The following is a 19,446-nucleotide window of genomic DNA, read 5'->3' on the forward strand; positions in this document are numbered from 1 at the left end:
AAAAATACTGTAGCTTTTGTTCAATTAACTTGAAAAGAAAAATTCACTCTCGTAAAATTATTTGAGATTTATGTAGCTCTTAAAAGAGGACAAAATTTTAAATAGTTATTAGTTTGAAGCATCTCATAGGCTATCCTTTTCCCTATTACTTACAATCAAAATTGAATTACTGAATTTTCATATTATATACAACCCAGAGAACTCATGATACCGATAAAGAAGATATTATTTGCAAAACTGTTTCCCTGCATCATTGAAGTAGAACTCTCAGTCTGAAATTCCCATAATCTGCCTTCAAAGTAGGAAAATAATATTCATCAAATTCTTCCCGATACACAAATTGGCACACAGAAATCAGGAGCTCTAAGTCTGTAGTCCCTGTCTTTGCTTGGCTGTTGATGAGTAGTAGTAGTAGCAGAATGAGAAGGAAAAAAAAAGGAAGGAAGAAAATAAAGGATCTCCTAGACAAACTACTATTTAAAAGGTCAATTCAGTGCAATATTGCTTTATTAACCAATAATTTGCAGATAGAGCTGCAAATTAACCCAAGAAATGTAAGAGAATAAGGTAAACATAAGTAGGTAAAGGACAATTTTAAGAGCAAAGATAATTCTGGAAATGTTGGCTCTGACAATATCCTTGTAAGAATTCTGCTGAGAAGGCTAAACACATATCTAGCTTCAGCAGTAATTTCAGACATTACAGCACAAACGAAAACATTTATTTCTGAAGAAAATTATAGTGGCAGATTGCTATGTTATGATTAAATATTTGTCAGTATTTCCATCTTACCCTCTAATTTTCATAACTTTCCAGCACAGATAGTTTAAAAAAAAAAAAGGCAGTTCAACTTGGCATTGTTAATTAAGTTTTTCTATCACTGAAAAACTGACTTTACTGATAGATGACTGATTATGTATCATTCCCATTACCCAAATGGTATATATATCCTATCAATATAAAATAAACATTTAAAAATACTGTAATTCTGATTACTTTAAATGAACAAGACCACTTTAATCACTTTCCTACATAAGTAAAAATAATGAGAACCAAAACCAAACAGCTGTGTCTTAAAGGGTAAAAAAGCATTGAAAAATAAAATTTCTTATCAACATTTATTCCAATTACACCACTCAAGTGTAATTTCTCAAAGATCATGATATCATTAAGGATTAAAAAAAAACCCTAGGAAGAAATCCACCAAAATATTCACACTAACATCCATTCAACAGTGGGGCTGGCGTGATTTTTACTTGCTTCTTTCTACCTTTTTCTGCTTGCCAAACATTTTAGAATGTCCATGAATTAGTGGGAGGGCAGAGGGGACTACACTTAATAAATTTTTGGTAAAAAAATATAATGTGCTTATGCCATCTCGATGACTTAAGGAAATATACAGGAAATAACTACTTACTCTGGTGGTCAAACTGGTAACTCAGAGCATTCTTGGGAGTTTATTTCAAAGTACACAAATTTGGATAGATTTTTCTCACAAAACAGTCACGTGAAAATCACCATGTACTGATACAACAGTATTACTGACACGCTTTATACTGTAAGGCAAAATAACTATTTTTCCATGTCCTAGAATCAATATATATCATTACTGCTTTTAAAGTTAAAAAAAAAAAGAGACTGTTACTCAGTGAATAATTGTTGTCCATATTTATTTAAATTGACTGAAGCTGTCCTCTATTTTTGATTATTTTTAGACATACCCATTTTCACCATTTATTGTAGCTGTTACGGGGTAAAGAAAAAAAAATTAAACTGAACAAGCAAACAATCCTGCATTAGAAATTAAGAGCTGAACTACTAGGGGAAATAATTCTCCCTAATTCTTACAGAGGAAGCATCTCTATTACAAAAGAAGGCCATTAGCAGAATGGAATATGTTCCCTCTAATTACCACTACTCCCGCCTCACAAATAGAATTAAAAAAAAAGCTTGGATCCTTAAAGCTATTAATATAGAAGAATATTCAAGACAGATACCCAAACTCTACTGTATAGTAAACTCAAGACTCAACTGTCTGAATTAAGAAGGGCCTTGGATGGAATGAAATACGCCCATTTTAATAACAAATCAATTGCTTACTAAAAGTTTCATTTTTTTCTGTATGTGAATTTTAGCAAGTCATTGATTGGCAAGCTGGCCACATATAGGAACAGGGAGCAAACAAATTTAATACATGGAAGACAAATCTAATTCTACCCACAAGGGAGGTCTAAGGAAAGAGGAAAAAAAAAAGATGCCCCTAAATTTGAACCTTTCTAAAGTAGAAGTGCCACATGATGGAGTGATGACAATCACCTTACACCACACTCTAGCACCACACACTAAACCAACACCTAAACAAATATTGAAGTATTTATCCTAGTTGTAGATACCTTAAATCTCACACCTGCAACTCACAATACTTGAAGTATGAAATAAAAATGTAATCTTCTCTCCTGGGATAAAGAAATTATACCTCTACAATGCTAGGTTCAAGCCTAATTTACCTTTTCCTGTATTTATTGCCAGTCAGCTCTATTGAGGACTTTTGAAGTCAGAGAGCTCAAAAATTCTCTGAAAACCAAAACATCAAATAATCTTCATATAATCAAGCAATCTGAAGGCAAAGGATATGTAAGTTTGACACTCCTAAAGCCAAATACATAAGCTACTTCCTACCCTGTTCAGTTACATACGTTTTTACCTTCCATGCACGATTTTTAAACTTCCTCCTTAAATGTGAAAAGAACTGGGAAAGTAATACTCCATCCAACACAATGTCTCAGCAAGTAACATAAACTAAATGTGAATCAAATTTAAAGATGCTCCACACAGTAAAATACCTTAAAAAAATTTTTTTCTTTCCAATAACGGAAAAAGGCTCAATAAATGCTAACCGAAAAACAGGACCACACAATTTCATTAAGTGACTCTTCCAGGCTCAGAATAAGCAATCACTACTTAAAAACAAAGTAATGTCCTGTACAAGTATAATGCTACACAGTTCCCCATTCATATTTGTGGGTTAGGAAACACATGGGACCTTTTACTTTCCTGAAAACACTGCATTTGGGGTTTGAATATGAAATCTAACAATTAATCCTGAACAATATGGAAAATCTAGGTTTTTAAAGTCACAGCTGATCTGCTGAAGAATTATGTTAAATTAGAAATGAAAAATGTGATCTTACCAAAAAAAGAATATTCACATCTCCTAAACTCCTGTTTAAAAACCCAAAGCAAAAATAAGGATGCTGTATGACCCAATTTAAAATTACTCAGTAAATTCCTGGATAATTTGACGCTGAAAGTTTCTACACCATTTTCCCCGGTCAAAATAAAAACACAAAAGCTATCATTCATCATTCATCTCCTCTTTGTCCAATCCAGTTAAAAACAAAAATAAAAACGTACCGTCAGCTAAAACAGATTTTCTGGCTGTCCATATGTTAGGATGTTAAGCCCTTAAAATGTTAGAGGGCAAAGTTAAAGTCTAAAATCCTAAGTAAACTCAGCCAAAAACTGAGATAATCGAGAGAACGCACTTCTTACATAAGCATTGGCACGTTTTAAATATAGCTGGTGCTCCCCACTCCCACTCGTTGCTAGCTAACTTCGTATGTACCTGATTTCTGCATAAACTACTAGCAATTCTGTGGTTTCTCGTCATTTCCAAAGCGGCAAAGACATGGAGCCCACTATCAATACAAGGGCCACTTTCAGGTTAAGGAGCCTGACAGAGTAAATAAAAAAATGCTCTCTCTGCCACTAGGCTCTCTCAGCTTGGGTCACGACTGCACCACCGACAGCTCATACTCTGGGCATGATTCGAGATTAAGTATAACTGCACACTCCGTTTTTAAAAACAAAAAGACACACAGTCCTCTCCTCTCCTTTCAAACTAGTTTCCTGTTTAATGCAGGCTCCAATGAGAAGCCAACCATTAATCTTTGATGCCTCCTCACTGCAAAGCTCCTTACCTCGCTCCCCGCACCTCCTCCCCCAACCCCACGCTTGCTTATCTCAGAAGCTTTTGAACTATAGTAACCCCAACCGAGCTCGCTGCAAAGCACGCAAAGCAGCAGCAGCAGGCAGCGGAGGCCCGGTCGCCGCGGGGACAGGGGATTACGTTCTCAAGAACTCTGCCAGGAGTGAGGCCCGTGCCAGGGCGCTCCCCTCCTGTCTAGCCAAGGGTGCTGGCTTCCCCGCCCGAAACACCAAAAAGCTTCCGAGGAAAGACGTGGGGCCAAGTTCACCATCTCCTAACAGAAAAGGGGCTCATCCCCGAAGGGGGAACAAGGGTGTCGGGGTTCCCGGGTGGGAAAAGCAGAACTAAGGGGGGATGCAGGAGGGGTGGCAAGCAAAAGAAGCGGTGGGGACAAAAGGAAGGGATGAGGGGCGCTCTTAATGTAAAAAAGAAAAGGTCTGACAGACCGGCTGCAGAGCAAATAGATCCCCATTCGAAGAGTGGCTTAGCAGGCCTTTCTGCAGCCCCAAACAAGCTCAAACCGCATGAAAACGGGGGAACCTGAGGTTGGGGCTGCGTAGACCAAAGGGTAAGGCCAATGCGAAGAGGGAGGGAAGCTTGGAGGCAAAGTGAACAAAGACGCAGAAGAGGAAAAGTTGGAAATGAGAACTGGCGAAAAGGAGCAGCTCAGGGAGCGGCATAGAAAAAGCCCCGAAATGGGGTGCTGGAAGGCGATGGGGGGAACTCCGAGCAAGGGCATCTTAGGAATGCCGGGGGCGCTAAGAATATCTCTGGGAGGGTGGGGAGGAGGCGGCAGAGGACCTAGGCCCGAGGTCTGGAGGAAGGGTCTCTGCGCGGGGCGCCGGGAAGACGGGCTGAGTGGGAGGGAGCCCTGGGGAGCGAGGAGGTCCGCGGGAGGGGCTGGTGACGGCGCGGCCAGGAGGAAAGGAGGGAGGCGAGAGGAGAGCAGCAGCAGCGGGCGACGGGATGGGGGAGGGGAGGCTGTGGGAGGTGGACAGGGGGCGCGGGGGAGGGAAGCGGCCGGCCGGGACGGACGGTTCGGTCACCTCGGGCTGCGGCCTCACTTCCTGCGGAGCAGCGCCGCCGGCAGGCGGGCTCCGCAACTCCCCGGCTTTCTCGCCCGCCTCCCCGTTCTCCTCGGGCGGCGGCGGCGGGGGCCGGGATGGTGCGGCTCACAGCGGCCGCTCCTCCGCGCCGGGCCTTGGTTGCTGCGTCCTGGCAGGTGGCGGCAGCGGCGGCGGCAGCGGCCCGACCCGTGCGGTCACCATCGTCCGCGGCGGCAGGCGCTCGCAGGCCGAGCCCCTCAGCAGCCGGCGGCAGCCATAGCCTCTCGCGCTCGCTCCTCTCGCCCCCAGCGCTCTGCAGCGGCGGCGACCAGGCTCCAGCGCTCTGCGCCTGCGCCTGCGCCTGGCGCCGCCAGCGCGACATGCCCCTCCCCTTTCCCTCACACTCCCCACCCAACTGCCCGCTTCGCGCGCGCACGCGCGCGAACTCCCGCGCTCACTCAGAGTCGCGCCGGCAGGGTGGTTCCCGCGCCGCCTCCGGTAAGTGGGCGGTAGGCACGCCCCCCGCCGCCCCACAGCCGGGCTCGAGCTGCTATGGAGACGCGTACCACGCTTACAGCTGCACGCTCCCTGTGACACGCACCATCCTGACACACGTGAGCTCTCACACTCCTCAAACACCACGAGCTGCACGCACTCACACCCACACCCACCTGCCGGACCACGTGGAGAATTGAAGGGGCTGATCCTCACCTCGTGCAACCGCAGTAGCATGATGCCAGAATTTTTTAACTCCCCAGCAGACTGGTCTTGATTCAACTCCAAGCGTTAAGGACCACGTCTGCGATGGCTCAACAGTGCCTGGCACAGAACAGGTACTCATTAAATCTGTTGAATAACTGAGTGACTGCCTGAATAAATGAACTGGAACTGTTCACTGAGAATCTTTAAAAATCCTGATCCCTTGATTTAAAGGATTTGTTCAAAGAACTTTACCGTAGTTTAAAACTAAGTGGTATTGTGAGGACTTAATAATATGGGTAACTGTTGAACTACTGTGTAGTGCACTTGAAACCACTACAAGACTGTCTATCAACTATACTTTAATTAAAAAAAATTAATTGGTATTTGTTCGTCTTGTCTTTTGGTCCAAAGTTCAAAACAGATTAGTGTACACACCCCTTTCCCAATGTCGAGGAAACCCATTTATTTTGTCCCAGTCAGTTGCACGGACCAGCATTCCTACCTTAATTTATAAGTCAACACACTTTAAAGGCAGGAACTGTTGCCCACTTCCCCACAAACAGCGCCTGAAGCACTCTGTGTGCACAGACGCCTCCAGAATGTTGCTAGTATTCTGAGCTTTGGCAGGACTCCTTACTGTTTCTGCTGCCCCTCCTCACCACCACCCTCCACAAATCCCTTCACCCAGCACTGCCCCACTCCACAAAGGAAAAACCTTACAGTGTTTCTTGCTTTGTCCTTGGTTAGTGGAGAGCCAGTTGCTCCTAGAAACAATTCTGGTCTTTGATGTTGGCAGTATCTTTATACACAGAAGATACACACACAGTAGGGTAAAATGTTGCAACTATAAGGGATCATCCTTTAATTGCTAAGCCTCAATTTATGCATATTACAAGAGAAATTAACATACTTCTGTCTAGATTACTAAATTCAGGGCCTTCCCTTGGAAATTAAAGTCTCTGTCCTCTGTACTTTCAATGGTAAACCCCAAATTCTGAACAACCTTTGTATCCTGCTAAAACTGTAAAAAGCAAACTGCATTAAGAAAATGCAATTCCTGGAAGCATCCATCAATCAAATACAGAGTAACTTCCCTTCCACTAGTTTGATAACCCTATTGATTTCAAGTTTTAAAAATTTCTGGGAATTGTGTTCAAACTCTCTGTAGCCGCCTTTCATCCTGTGCCTTACACTACTTCAGAATAATCAAGCCTGCTGCATTCCTGAGAGGCAGTTTTATGAATCTCTTTATATAGCATGGTAAGTAAGAAATTATAGAGACCACATGACTAAACACTAGACTAAATAACTGCCTTCCATAGCAAGGCCTTATCCCTTGCTTTCCTCCATTTTAACAACTCTGCTACTAACTCAGTCAAGAAAACATAAGGCCAGCATCAGATTACAAGAAGTCAAAAAAATATATAACCCTAAATTCTAATTGGATTTATTTATTTTTCTAGGTGAATTGCAGAATCTTGAAAATACTCCTTTAAGTGTTCTTACCAGATTTGTGTGGTTTGTTTAAATGGAGGAGTAGGCTTCTAGGCCCAGGGCTTCATTAGTCTCTGTGAAGGAGTAAAGAGAAATGGCAAGCCCATGAGAGGAGGAGAGCATTCCTATAATTGAAGTTGCATCCTTTGATCCCAGGGTCATTTTGTTCAGCTTTCCTGCCTTCAAAGAAAATTCTTTTGAATGAGAAAAAAAGGAAATCAAGCACACTGAGTCACCCATAGAAACCAAGACCATGTTTTCTGCCATCATCTGAGACTGGAGGCTCTTTTGGAAGGCTTAGAGCCACCATTCCTTTTTAAAAGGGGGGATAAAATGTCTTCAAAACCCTATAAACCTCACTGTAAGTGAAAGCAGGAAAAGGTCACGTCTTTTTCACCTTTGAATTTTATAGCCACTGCGTGTTCAAAACAAGTAAAGAAAACTACCCTGATAATGAAAGCGTTACTGCTATTATGTTGCTGCTAATCCAGTTTTGGGAAAGCTCCACATTGCCAGACTCAGGTAAGCAAATCAAACTTAAAAAAAAAAAGGTACAGGAAGATTGCTCAAATGCAAAGCAAGCACAGTGTAGAGTAAAAGCCTTCTAGAAGCACCCAAACCCACCCAAATCAGAAAATGTCAGAAGCAAAATCATAAGTACCTGGAACAAAGCTTAAGGAAATGCCTAAATGCCCCGCTTGGTCATAAAAGGAATTAGCTTCAGGTGCCAGAAGGAAAGAACTGGGATGTTTATGACTGCAGAATGGCAGGCCATTCAGGATTCTAAAGGTTATCTTCCTGTTCAGTAAATGTATCCAACATTGGAGAATTCAGCATAAAGTTTGGAAGAGTGCATATTTGTTTCAGTTCTAATCATTCTAAAAGTCTAGTCTCTGAATTCCTTAAAGAATTTACTATTGCTAATAATCCCATCAAAATAGTCTTTTGTTGCAGATCTGCAGATAATTGATGGCCGGTTCATTATGCACTGTCTTCTAGATCCAGAAATAAGATATGATGCAACAGATTTCACATGAGACCAAAATCCAAAGAACCTGGATAACCAACATTGGAAATATGGGTGAATGGAGAATTTTCATGTATTCATTTATTCACTTACATTATTGGTTCCTAATATTTTCTGGGCACTTTGAGGTTTTCTCTATTGAGTTCAAAAATTGTTAACTTTCTTGAATAGAGGGGTCTAAATGATATATAAAACCTCATTCAATCTGGCTACCCCCATGGTTTGATATTGAAAATCAACTCTCAAGAGGAAACTCCTAGTTTTCCTAGGCAACATGGTTCAGTAAAGAGGAATTCACCCTTTTTGAGATATAGTTAAGATATAATTCACATGCCATATAATACACATCTTTTAAAGTATAAAATTGAGTGGTTTTTAATATATTCACAGAGTTGTGCAACCATCACCACAATTTTAGAACATTTTCATTACCACCTCTCTTCCCCAAAAAACCTGTATCCATTAACCATTACTTGCCCTTCTCCCCAGACTTAGCAACCACAAATCCTTCTCTTCTTGCCAAAAAGAAATTCCATTGTATGGATATACCTCATTTTGTTTATTCATTCATCAATTGATGCACATTTGAGTTGTTTCCACTTTGGGACTCTTGTAAGCAGTGCTTCTGGGAACATTCGATTACAAGCTTTTGTGCAGACACATGTTTTCATTTGTCTTGGGTATATACTTAGTAGTAGAATTGAATTACTGAGTCATATGGTAACAACTCAGACTGTTTTCCATTTTCCATTCCCATCAGTGTATGAGGAGAGATTTACTCTTAGATTCAGATGCTCCCTATTTGTTAGAGGGACCCTGTGCCGAGTGTACATAATTTACAAACACCTCCATTTGTCATCTATAAAGCAGGGATAATGATAGTATCTTCTTCACAGGTTTATAGTGAAAAATAAATGAAATGATGTATGACACTATTTCTGGTACATTGTAAGCCCTTGATAAATGTTATTAGTCCCTTTTGTCTTTGGTATTTGGTTGGCCACATTTATTTTATAATGAAGTCAGAGATAAAATTATAAATCCTTGTTAACAGTAAGAGATGCATACAGAAAACTGGTGCTGAATAAACATTGTTCATGGATAAATGGAAAAAGCACTGGAACTTATATTGTTTTAATACAGAAATAAATTTATCTTTTTCTATATTCTGTGGAACTAATACCTGAGACTATGGGAGGAGAAAACATAGAAACAACTCAGCTTTTTGTTTGCTTTGGATCTTCCAGTTTTCCCCCAAAACATTTTTAATTTCCCCAACTTTTTATTTTGAAAAGATTCAAACATACAGAGTAATTAAAAGGATATTACAATCATCACATATATTCACCATTCAGATTCAACAACTGTTGAAGTTTTGAATGTTTGCTTTCTATGTGTGTGGGTCTTTTGTTAAGCTCTTTGAGAATAAGTTACAGACATCAACACACTGCACCCCTAGATTCTCTAACCTGCCTCTTCTAAAAATAGGAGCTCTGTCCAGTATTAACAAATGCTATTAACAAACCTAAGAAAATGATTTAACAATTCCCTAAATTTCTTACTGTCCAGCCAGTATTCATATTTTTGCAGCTCTCCCTGAAATATCTTTTATAGAAACCTTTTTTCTAACCAAAAGTCAATCAAATTTTATTCATTGTCTTAGTTGTTATGTCCTACAAGCCACCTTTGCTTTTAATCAGTCCAAATGCCTGTGACTGTTTTGAATCTCTAATATATCAGCAGGGGAAAAAAATGTGCTGTTGGTTTCACATTTAAAGTCAACTGGTATACCTGTATGCTACCCAGCTACTTCCGGTGTGTTGACTGTGTGTGATTAAGCCTGAGATAGGCAGTAAAGCAAAACTGTGTGTTATTTTTTAAACATGATGATATTCAACTAAATAGAATGGATGTTGATTGTCATAGACATTTGTTGTCTCCCCAATAACATTCCTGCCGTGTAGTTTCTTGGGCATTGACCCTGGATGGATCAATCCGTTTATTCTGTCTCCTGTAGTGATTACTCCAGGGAAGAACTGACAAGTCAAGCCAGTCAGGGTAAGATTCAATACCAGAGCTTTCGACTGAATTATTGGGAAAGCAAAGTTTCTCTTTCCTGGTAGAACTAAAAAAGGAATCCTATAATTTCAGGGATTATAGGAAGCCATCCTGAATTCAAAAGGGAAGAGCCAGCCTGAAAATTTGCCAAAGCAAGTAAAAGGACCCTGGACATAAAAAGATTCCAGGACCTGGCCACAGTGTATGAGTCCTGATCAAAACCTCACTGGAAGCCAGCATCTCCACTCCTATTATTTAATTATATTAGCCAATAAATTACCTTTCTTGCTTAAGCCACTTTGGGTTGTGTTTTCTGTTATTTGCAATTGAAAGAGTCCCAAGGCATTCAATTCTTTAAATTTGCTATTCAGTGTAATACACTGTTATGAAGATAAGGAAGTAACTAAAAAAAACAATAATGGCGATGATAATTACATAGAGACACAATTGTGCAACTTAACAATCAAATGTTGTTTAATTAAAAATTAACCATTCAAGTGTCTAGAAATAGAAGCTAATATTCCAGAAGTCCCACTCTTACTCTTTTCCATTCACAACTGTCTCACTAACCACAAAGCTAACCATTTCTCCAACTCTAATATAGTCACTTGCTTTCCATTGTTTGACCACTAAGTTTGAATCTCTAAATACTATAGTTTGGTTTTTCTTTACTTTTTTGTTGTAGTTGATGTACAGTATTAATTGTTTTCAGGTGTGCAAGGTAGTGATTGACAGTTATCTATGTTATTAAATGCTCACCTTGAAAAGTACAGTTACCATCTGTCAACATACAAAGATATTACAATATTATTGACTATAATTCCCTATGTTGTACTTTCATCCCTGTGACTAAGTTATATTGTAATTGGAATTTTGTGCCTCTTTAGTCCCTTTACCTATGTCATCTACCCTCTGCCCCCTTTCTCATGGCAACCACCAGTCTCTTCTCTGTGTCTATGAGTCTATATCTGTTTTGCTTTTTTGTTTTGTTTTTTAGATTCCACACACAAGTGAAATCATATGGTATTTGTCTTTCTCTGCCTAGCTCATTTAACTTAGCATAATACCCTCTAATTCTTTCATGTTGTCACAGATGACAGGATTTCATTCTTTATTATGGTTGAGTAATATTCCATTGAATATATGTACCACTTCTTCCTTATCTGTTCATCAATAGATGAACACTTAGGTTGCCTCTGTATTTTCCTTATTGTAAATAATGCTGTGATAAACATAATGGTGTGTATATCTTTTCAAATCAATGATTTTGTTTTCTTCGGGTATTCCCAGAAGTATAATTACTGGGTTGTATGGTATTTATATTTTTAGTTTTTTGAGAATGTAGTTTAGTTTAGCTTTGCCTTTTCTTTAATCGTACATAAATGGAATAACATGATATGTATTCTGTGACTAGCTTTTTCTGCTTAACATTGTGTTTGAGATTCAATTATGTTCTTGTGTGAAATTGCAGTTCATTCATTTTCATTGCCGTATAGAATTCTATCATATGAAATAACATTTATTCATTCTGCTATTTTATAAACATTTGGGTCCATAAACACCCATATTCAAGTTTGAGGCTACTACAAATTATGCTGTCAACATCTTTGCACTTGTCTCCTGGTTCATACATTTTTCTTGAAGAGAATTATTGGGCCACTGGGTCCAGAGGCATTCAGTTTTCTTAGACAACTGTACACTAACTTTCAAAGTGCTTGCACCATTTTATGCTCCCAACGGCAATCATGTGAGTTGCAGTTCTAGTCTCTGATTGGTGTTATCAGTCTTTTAACTTTAACCATTCTAATAGGGCTTTAAACTTGCATTTCCCTAATTGCTAATAGAGGTGTGTACGTTTTCATACTGGCCTTTTGGACTTCCTTTTTTTGTGAATTGCTCAAGTATCTTACTCAATTTTCTCCTGGGTTATCTTTTGCTTTTTACTTTGTAGTCCTTTGTATATTCTGAACTCAAGGCCTTTGCCAATTATATACATTGCAAATTCTCTTGTTTTGTAGCTTCCCCTTTCATTCTCTAAATGGTGTTTTTTGATGAATACATATTAATTTAAATTTAAAATTTTTTAATGTTTAATGTTCATTTTAAGCTTCTTTTCCCCCAACTCCATAGTGCCATTCCTTGTTGTAAATGGAGTGTGCATATCTGAGCAGATCCATTTCTCAGCTCATTATTCCATCCCCTGATTTGTTTGCCTATCCTTGTGCTAATAGCAAACTGTTCCTGTTACTCTAGGTAAACAGGAACCTTGATAGGTGGTAGAAAAAGTTCTCCTAACTGGTTTTCTTCTTTTTATTTTGTTTTCTTCAAGAGGGCCTTGGCTCTTTGCATTTTCTTGACTATTTTGAAATCATATTTGGAATTTTGACTTGTCAAGTTGTCTAAGATCTCATTGAGATTTTTAGTTTTTGACATAGAGGTCTTGCATATTACAATAATTTCTAGATTCTGGGGGGATGTTATTGCTAAGGGTAATTTAAGTTTTATATTAGCATTTCCGTTTCCAGAGTTCCTGTCCCAAAGAACTTCCGACCTCTCCCAAAGGACAAACACATTAATAGTTTTAATACAAAGTGGAGTGGATTGCATATGATAAAGGTGGGCAAAGGTTTCCATGGAAATACAAGTGGGAGGGATTAGCCTATTCTATAGGGTCACAGGGGTAGGAGGACAGGAAAGGCATATTGAAAAATAATAAAGAATCAGCTAGAGAGCAAAGAGTGAGGTAAAGAAAGGGACAATGAACAGTATTCAAGACAATTTGGTTCTGGCACAAGAAAAAACCCAAAGACCAGTGAAACAGACTAGAGAGCCCTGATATAAACCCAACCATACACAGTCAATTAATATATGATAAAGGAGCCATGGACATACAATGGGGAAATGGCAGCCTCTTCAACAGCTGGTGTTGGCAAAACTGGACAGTTTACATGCAAGAGAATGAAACTGGATTATTGTCTAACCCCATACACAAAAGTAAACTCAAAATGGATCAAAGACCTGAATGTAAATCATGAAACCATAAAACTCCTAGAAGAAAACATAGGCAAAAATCTCTTGAATATAAACATGAGCAACTTTTTCCTGAACGTTCTCCTTGGGCAAGGGAAACAAAAGCAAAAATGAACAAATGGGACTACATCATGCTAAAAAGCTTCTGTACAGCAAAGGTCACCATCAGCAGAACAAAAAGGCCTCCTACAGTATGGGAGAATATATTTGTAAATGACATATCCGACAAGGGGTTAACATCCAAAATATATAAAGAACTCACATGCCTCAACACCCAAAAAGCAAATAATCCTATTAAAAAATGGGCGAAGGATATGAAGAGACATTTTTCCAAAGAAGAAATTCAGATGGCCAACAGGCACATGAAAAGATGCTCCACATTGCTAATTATCAGGGAAATGCAAATTAAAACCACAATGACATACCACCTCAAACCAGTTAGGATGGCCAGTATAGAAAAGACTAAGAACTACAAATGCTAGCAAAGATGCGGAGAAAGGGGAACCCTCCTACGCTACTGGTGGGAATGTAAACTAGTTCAACCATTGTGGAAAGCAGTATGGAGGTTCCTCAAAAAACTAAAAATAGAAATACCATTTGACCCAGTAATTCCACTGCTAGGAATTTACCCTAAGAATGCAGGAGCCCAGCTTCAAAAGGACATATGCACTCCTATGTTTATTGAAGCACTATTTACAATAGCCAAGATATGGAAGCAACCTAAGTATCCATCAGTAGATGAATGGATAAAGAAGATGTGGTACATATACACAATGGAATACTATTCAGCCATAAGAAAGAAACAAATCCTACCATTTGCAACAACATGGATGGAGTTAGAGGGTATTATGCTCAATGAAATAAGTCAGGTAGAGAAAGACAAATAGAAAATGATTTCCCTCATTGTGGAGTATAACAATGAAGCAAAACTGAAGGGACAAAATAGTCTAATAAGGGACTAGTGGTTACCAGAGGGGAGGGATGAGGCAGGGTGGGTGGGGAAGGACGGAGAAGGGGATTGTGGGGTGTCATGATTGGTGCACATGGTATGTGTGGGGTCACAGGGAAGACAGTGTAGCTCAGAGAAGACAAATAGGGACTCTGTGGCATCTTACTACACAGATGGACAGTGACTGCCATCGGGTATGGGGGGATTTGATAATAAGGATGAATGTAATAACCACATTTTTTTTCTTGTGAAACCTTCGTAAGAGTGTATATCAATGATACCTTAATAAAAATAAAGAACAGGATAATGAGTACACATTTCATGTACATGTATCAGTATGTTAACATGGGACAGACACTTCCTACCTTAGTATCAAGTGAAGTGCCAAAACAAGTGATTCAGATGCCAGCACAAGTGTGCAGCAAGTTCTCCCATGGGCATAATTTACAAAAGGAATGCGAGCATAGTAGTTCCAAGACTCCTGGACCTCTTTGCCTGGATAAGATTATCAAATGGTGTAAAATTGTGAGTGGAAGAGGATTTGGGAGGGGTTCCTTTGGAGGCAGCTATTGCTGTCAGTACCCCCAAGCAAAGGCAGCATCATTGGGGGTGCTATCTCCTCCTGCTCTCAAAAATCCTTGGTATTCCTTGGCTTATAGACATGGCTCCAATTTCTGCCTCCAGCATCACATGGCCGTCTCTCAGCCATTAGATTCAGGGCCCACCATACTCCAGTATGAATCATCTGAACACATATTTCCAAATGTGGTCACATTATGAGATTTCAGGTAGACATGAATTTTGGAGGATGCTGTTCAACCCAGCACAGCTTCTGTGGTTCCTACCCCTTGGGGCTCCTCTCTCCCCTTGGGGGGCTCTTTGCTTCCCCAGCCTCAGCTCTAAATGTTGTAGTGACTCAAGGCTTTGGCCAGGGCCCCTTGCCTCCTCTAAACACACTTTCTCCTTAGGGGGTATCATCTGATCCCATGGTTTTAACACCCAAGACTTATGTTCCAGCCCACTCCTGTACCCAAATTCCAACCTCGTATTGGTAATAGTACTAAACACTCATTGGATCCTTACTATGTACCAGACCCTGTTATAAGCTCTTTATGTGTATTAACTCTTTAAATCCTCACAACAAATTTATGTTGTGAGTACTATCTTAATATTCAGTTTACGGATGCAGAAACTAAGGCATCCAGAGGTTAAATAAATTATTCAAGCCCACATAGTGAGAAGGAGCCAGGGTTTGAAACTGGGTAAGCTGGGTCCAGAGCCTCCTCTCTTAACTGCTGCATCCTCTGGCTTTCCACTGGGTCCCAGGCTCATATATTCAACTGTGCACTTGACATCTGCACTTAGACGTCTAGCAGGCATCTTGGATATGAATTAAATGGAATGCTTGACTCCTGCCTTAATCTTTCCTTCCCTGTTTCCACATTTTAGTATATGGCATCAACACCCAGTTGCTCAAATAAAAAAAATCTAGAAATCAAATTCAATTCTGCTCATTTCCCATCCATCCTTGTTTCCATTCCCACCCCAAGCAAATCCATCAGCTAGCCTGTTGGCTTCACCCCTAGAAAAGACCCCCGACCTGTCCACTTCTCTCCATTGTCACTACCACTGCAGTTCATGCCAAGCTATCACGACCTCTTGAGTTACTGTTATTACCTCCTACTTGATCTTTCTGCTTTTGCATTCTACTTATAACCCAGTGTCTCAATGAGTTTTTGGAAACGTAAGCCAAATCATGACACACCCAAGTCTCAGAGCCTCCAAAATGTCCCCTTGCATTTACAATAAAATGCACACTCCTGTTCTTAGCCTACAGGTCCCGCTTGATCTGGCCTTGCTCACCTCTCTGCCCTCCCTGCTACTGCTCTTGCTCACACAGCTCCAGTTGCAGACACATCTTTGCTTTTCCAGGAGCACCCCAACCTTGTGGCTGCACCAGATCCTTTGCACCTGTTTATCCTCTTGCTGGAAATACTCTCAGAAATGCTCCACCCTCACATCATCTTCCCATTATTCAAGTCTCAGCTAAAATATCACCTCCTCGGAGTCTTTTCCTGAATTTTTATCTAATGTCCCACAATTACTTGCTATCATACTGCTCTATGTTATTGTTTTAATAGCATTTATCAATATTTGAAAATAACTTGTACTTATTTATCTGAACAGAGATCCCCTCTGTCTTATTTACATATTCCCAGTGCCTAGAATGATGTCCAGTACACAGTAAATAGTTCAATACATTTTTTAAATGGATGAATGAATGAAACTAAGTGCGTGGACAAGTGAGGTCAATTATATAAAGGTTTTTGGGGGTCAGCTTTAAGGCATAGTTTGAAAAGAGGGAAGATATTAGTAATCAGAGAGGACAAAGGACATTTTTAACAAAGAAAAGATATCCAAAAGAGTGATCCAATCTTGAATAAGTGGCAAACAGAGGCTAGGAACTGTATTATATCAGGTGATGTGCAAAGTTGGTCATTTAGCTTTTCAGAGTAGGGAATTATTGTCATTTGCTTAAATATACTAAATATCAACTTAAGGGATTTAATTTCATTTATGCCTTCAACAAATACTTCTTAAGTTTCTTCTGCATGCTAGGTACTATTCTAGATAATTCTTAAACAATCATGTATAATGGAGATATAATCTCTGCCATCATGGTGTTTATAATCTAGTGGAATATTGACATCAAATAATAATATTCCATAAACCTTTGGAGTTGCCCAATTGCCAAAATGTGCACTGGGTTAATAGTTTGGTAAAATTAATCAATGTGGTTTTCTTCACCAGTGTTATATATTCCCCTTTGGTCCTTACCCATTCATTCAGTTCAGTATTCTATAGGTAATGACTCAGAAAAGGAATGACACAGCAGAATCTAGCATATAACTAACAGGACTCTTGTCCTAGTGCCTGAGTTTCAAAATTACAGGCTTCAGAAGGAACAGACTATAACTCTGACATGAATAGCAATTTGGAAAAATACATGACAAGTCAAGGCAAGGTTTCCTGGCCTAGAGAAGAGCAATATTTCCACAGGTTGAAAGAGAGAAAAGTCAGAAGGGAATCACTGGAGCTCAGGCACTGCTAGGTCTCTGGAAAAGGGAGCCTTTGTCCTATCTTGGTGCCCAGGTCATGTTCCAGTGGATGACAAATCTGAGAGGATTGTGGTGCCTGAAAGCAGAGGAGAACGGTGCTCCCCTTCTCAAGTAAAGCCAGCAGGTGGGCCAACCTCAGAGCAGACACAGCTTTGTGATAGGTCTAGGCACTTGACGTCTGAAGCCTCAGAGTCACCCATGCTTCTCCTTGGTGCAGAAGAGCAAAGTGATCTAAAGCCACAGGGGAGTAATACTCCCAAGAAGCATTGCATTGTTTTGCTGACAGCCAAGCTGTCGTTTTCCAACAACAACCAATTATTTGATGCTCTGATACTAACTAGGTGTCCAATAATTAAATTCTGGTATGAACTCCCCAGAGTTAGTGCAGACCCTCAAGTGAAGGGCCCAGTCCCACCAAAACAGCCCTACTTCACACACCATCTGTCAGGACAGCTCCCAAGCTACCTGTAGCTGGCCTACTGACCACATATTTCAGAGTTCCTGTGATTTGCCCCACCAGGGTTGATAATTCACTAAAAGGACTCACAGAACTCAGGGAAGTGCTACAGTAGCCCACTCTTATCTGTGGGGGAATGTGCCAGAACTCCCAGTGGGTGCCTGAAACCAAAGATAGTACCAACTCCTATACAGTCTATGCTTTTTCTCATACATAAATACCTGTGATAAAGTTTAATTTAGAAATTAGGCAGAGTAAGAGATTAACAACAATAACTACTAATAAAATAGAGCAATTATAATATATTGCAATAAAAGTCATGTGAATGTGATCTCTCTCAAAATACCTTATTGTGGTCACCCCACTTCTTGCGATGATGTGAGATGATAAAATGCCGATGTGATACGATGCAGTGAGGGGAATGACATAGGCATTGTGAGCAGCCTGAGGTTAGGACTGACTTCTGACTATAGCTCAGGAGGAGGATCATCTGCCTCTGGACCTTGGTTGACTACAGGTAACTGGAACAATGGAAAGCAAAACCAGAGAGAACGGGGGACCACTGTGACCAGCCGAAGCTCTGGAAGCTGAGGGATCACTGAGAGAGCTATTATTGAGCCTTTACCGATGCCCGCCAGGTACGGAATGAGTCCCGGGACAAGAAATTTCTGCTTCCCCAGTAACAGGGCCAATAACAGAAACAATTTGTCCTCCAGACTCAAGAGACAAGGCACATTTATGAGGGGTGTCAGGGAAAGAAAGTTTATTAAATTCACATTGGCTACAGATAAGGAAAGTGGGCTAATGCAAAGCAGGGAAAATCTGGGGACAGTTGGAGAGAGCTCGCAGAGTGGTTGTTGATGATGTCTTCTAGATGATTGCTGAAATGACTTTAGGGACATGGAGTCTCTGGTTAGCTGTGGCCCACGGCAATCAACTGATGACTTTCCCTTCTCTCTCTCTCTCTCTCTCTCTCTCTCTCTCTCTCTCTCTCTCATTCTCCATCCCTATGTCACTTAATTTAAGACATTTCAGAATTTTTGCCTTGTCACTGTACACTTACCATACAGTTTGATATAAAGGTTACATCTCAGTAACAGCCAAATGGAACAGATGCATAGGACAAGGGAGGAAGGGGGATACACACAGGGCTTCTGTGTCCTCTCTGGGCTCATCCTTCTCCCAGCGCATCACTGTGTTCGCCAACCTAGAAGATCCCCAAATCTTCTTGTTCTAGAGATTTTACTGAAGTTTCATTACATAGGTATGGTTGGTTATATCATTGGTCATCAGTCATAGAATTCAATCTCCTGCCTCTCTTTCCTTCCCAGGGTCAGGAATGGGGCTGAAAGTTCCAACCTTCTAATCATGCGGTTGGTTCTTCTGTTGGTCAGCCCACATCCTGAAGCTATCTAGAGGCCAAGAATCACCTCATGTGCATAAATTCAGGTATGGTAATAAAGGGCTTGTTGTGAATAAAGAGATACTCCTATCAGGAAATTCCTAGGGTTTTAGGAGCTCTGTGGCAGGAACCAGGAACATAGACTGAATATACATTTTTTATTATAACACACAT

The 19,446-nt window shown here is 40.3% G+C and overlaps 1 protein-coding gene and 1 long non-coding RNA gene across 6 annotated transcripts in view; one reads left to right on the top strand and one right to left on the bottom strand.

Annotated features, from left to right (window-relative positions):
- The window catches only part of RNF145 (ring finger protein 145), a 49,756-nt gene extending 44,347 nt beyond the window's left edge, over positions 1–5,409 (bottom strand). Inside the window, exons 1-2 of one of the 2 annotated variants that reach the window (XM_037025125.2) lie at positions 5,035–5,243; positions 3,415–3,464 (exon numbers count right to left, since the gene is read on the bottom strand). The gene's annotated coding sequence lies outside the window, so the exon portion shown is untranslated. Of the gene's footprint in view, positions 1–3,414; positions 3,465–5,034 lie in introns of both variants that reach the window. The other variant, XM_037025123.2, reaches the window with a different exon arrangement.
- A 15-nt stretch (positions 5,410–5,424) lies between these two features.
- LOC108395974 (uncharacterized) lies at positions 5,425–10,605 on the top strand. Of its 4 annotated transcripts, none has more exons than XR_005063172.2 (5): positions 5,425–5,867; positions 7,643–7,752; positions 8,172–8,311; positions 10,222–10,315; positions 10,409–10,605. It is a non-coding gene; the product is annotated as an uncharacterized lncRNA (long non-coding RNA). The 4 variants fall into 4 exon arrangements; XR_012129177.1 differs by having other exon boundaries at positions 8,185–8,311; XR_001852813.3 differs by having other exon boundaries at positions 8,193–8,311.
- Positions 10,606–19,446: the final 8,841 nt, after the last annotated feature.

Source organism: Manis javanica, chromosome 1, assembly GCF_040802235.1.
Source record: "Manis javanica isolate MJ-LG chromosome 1, MJ_LKY, whole genome shotgun sequence".
Classification (NCBI taxonomy): Eukaryota; Metazoa; Chordata; class Mammalia; order Pholidota; family Manidae; genus Manis; species Manis javanica.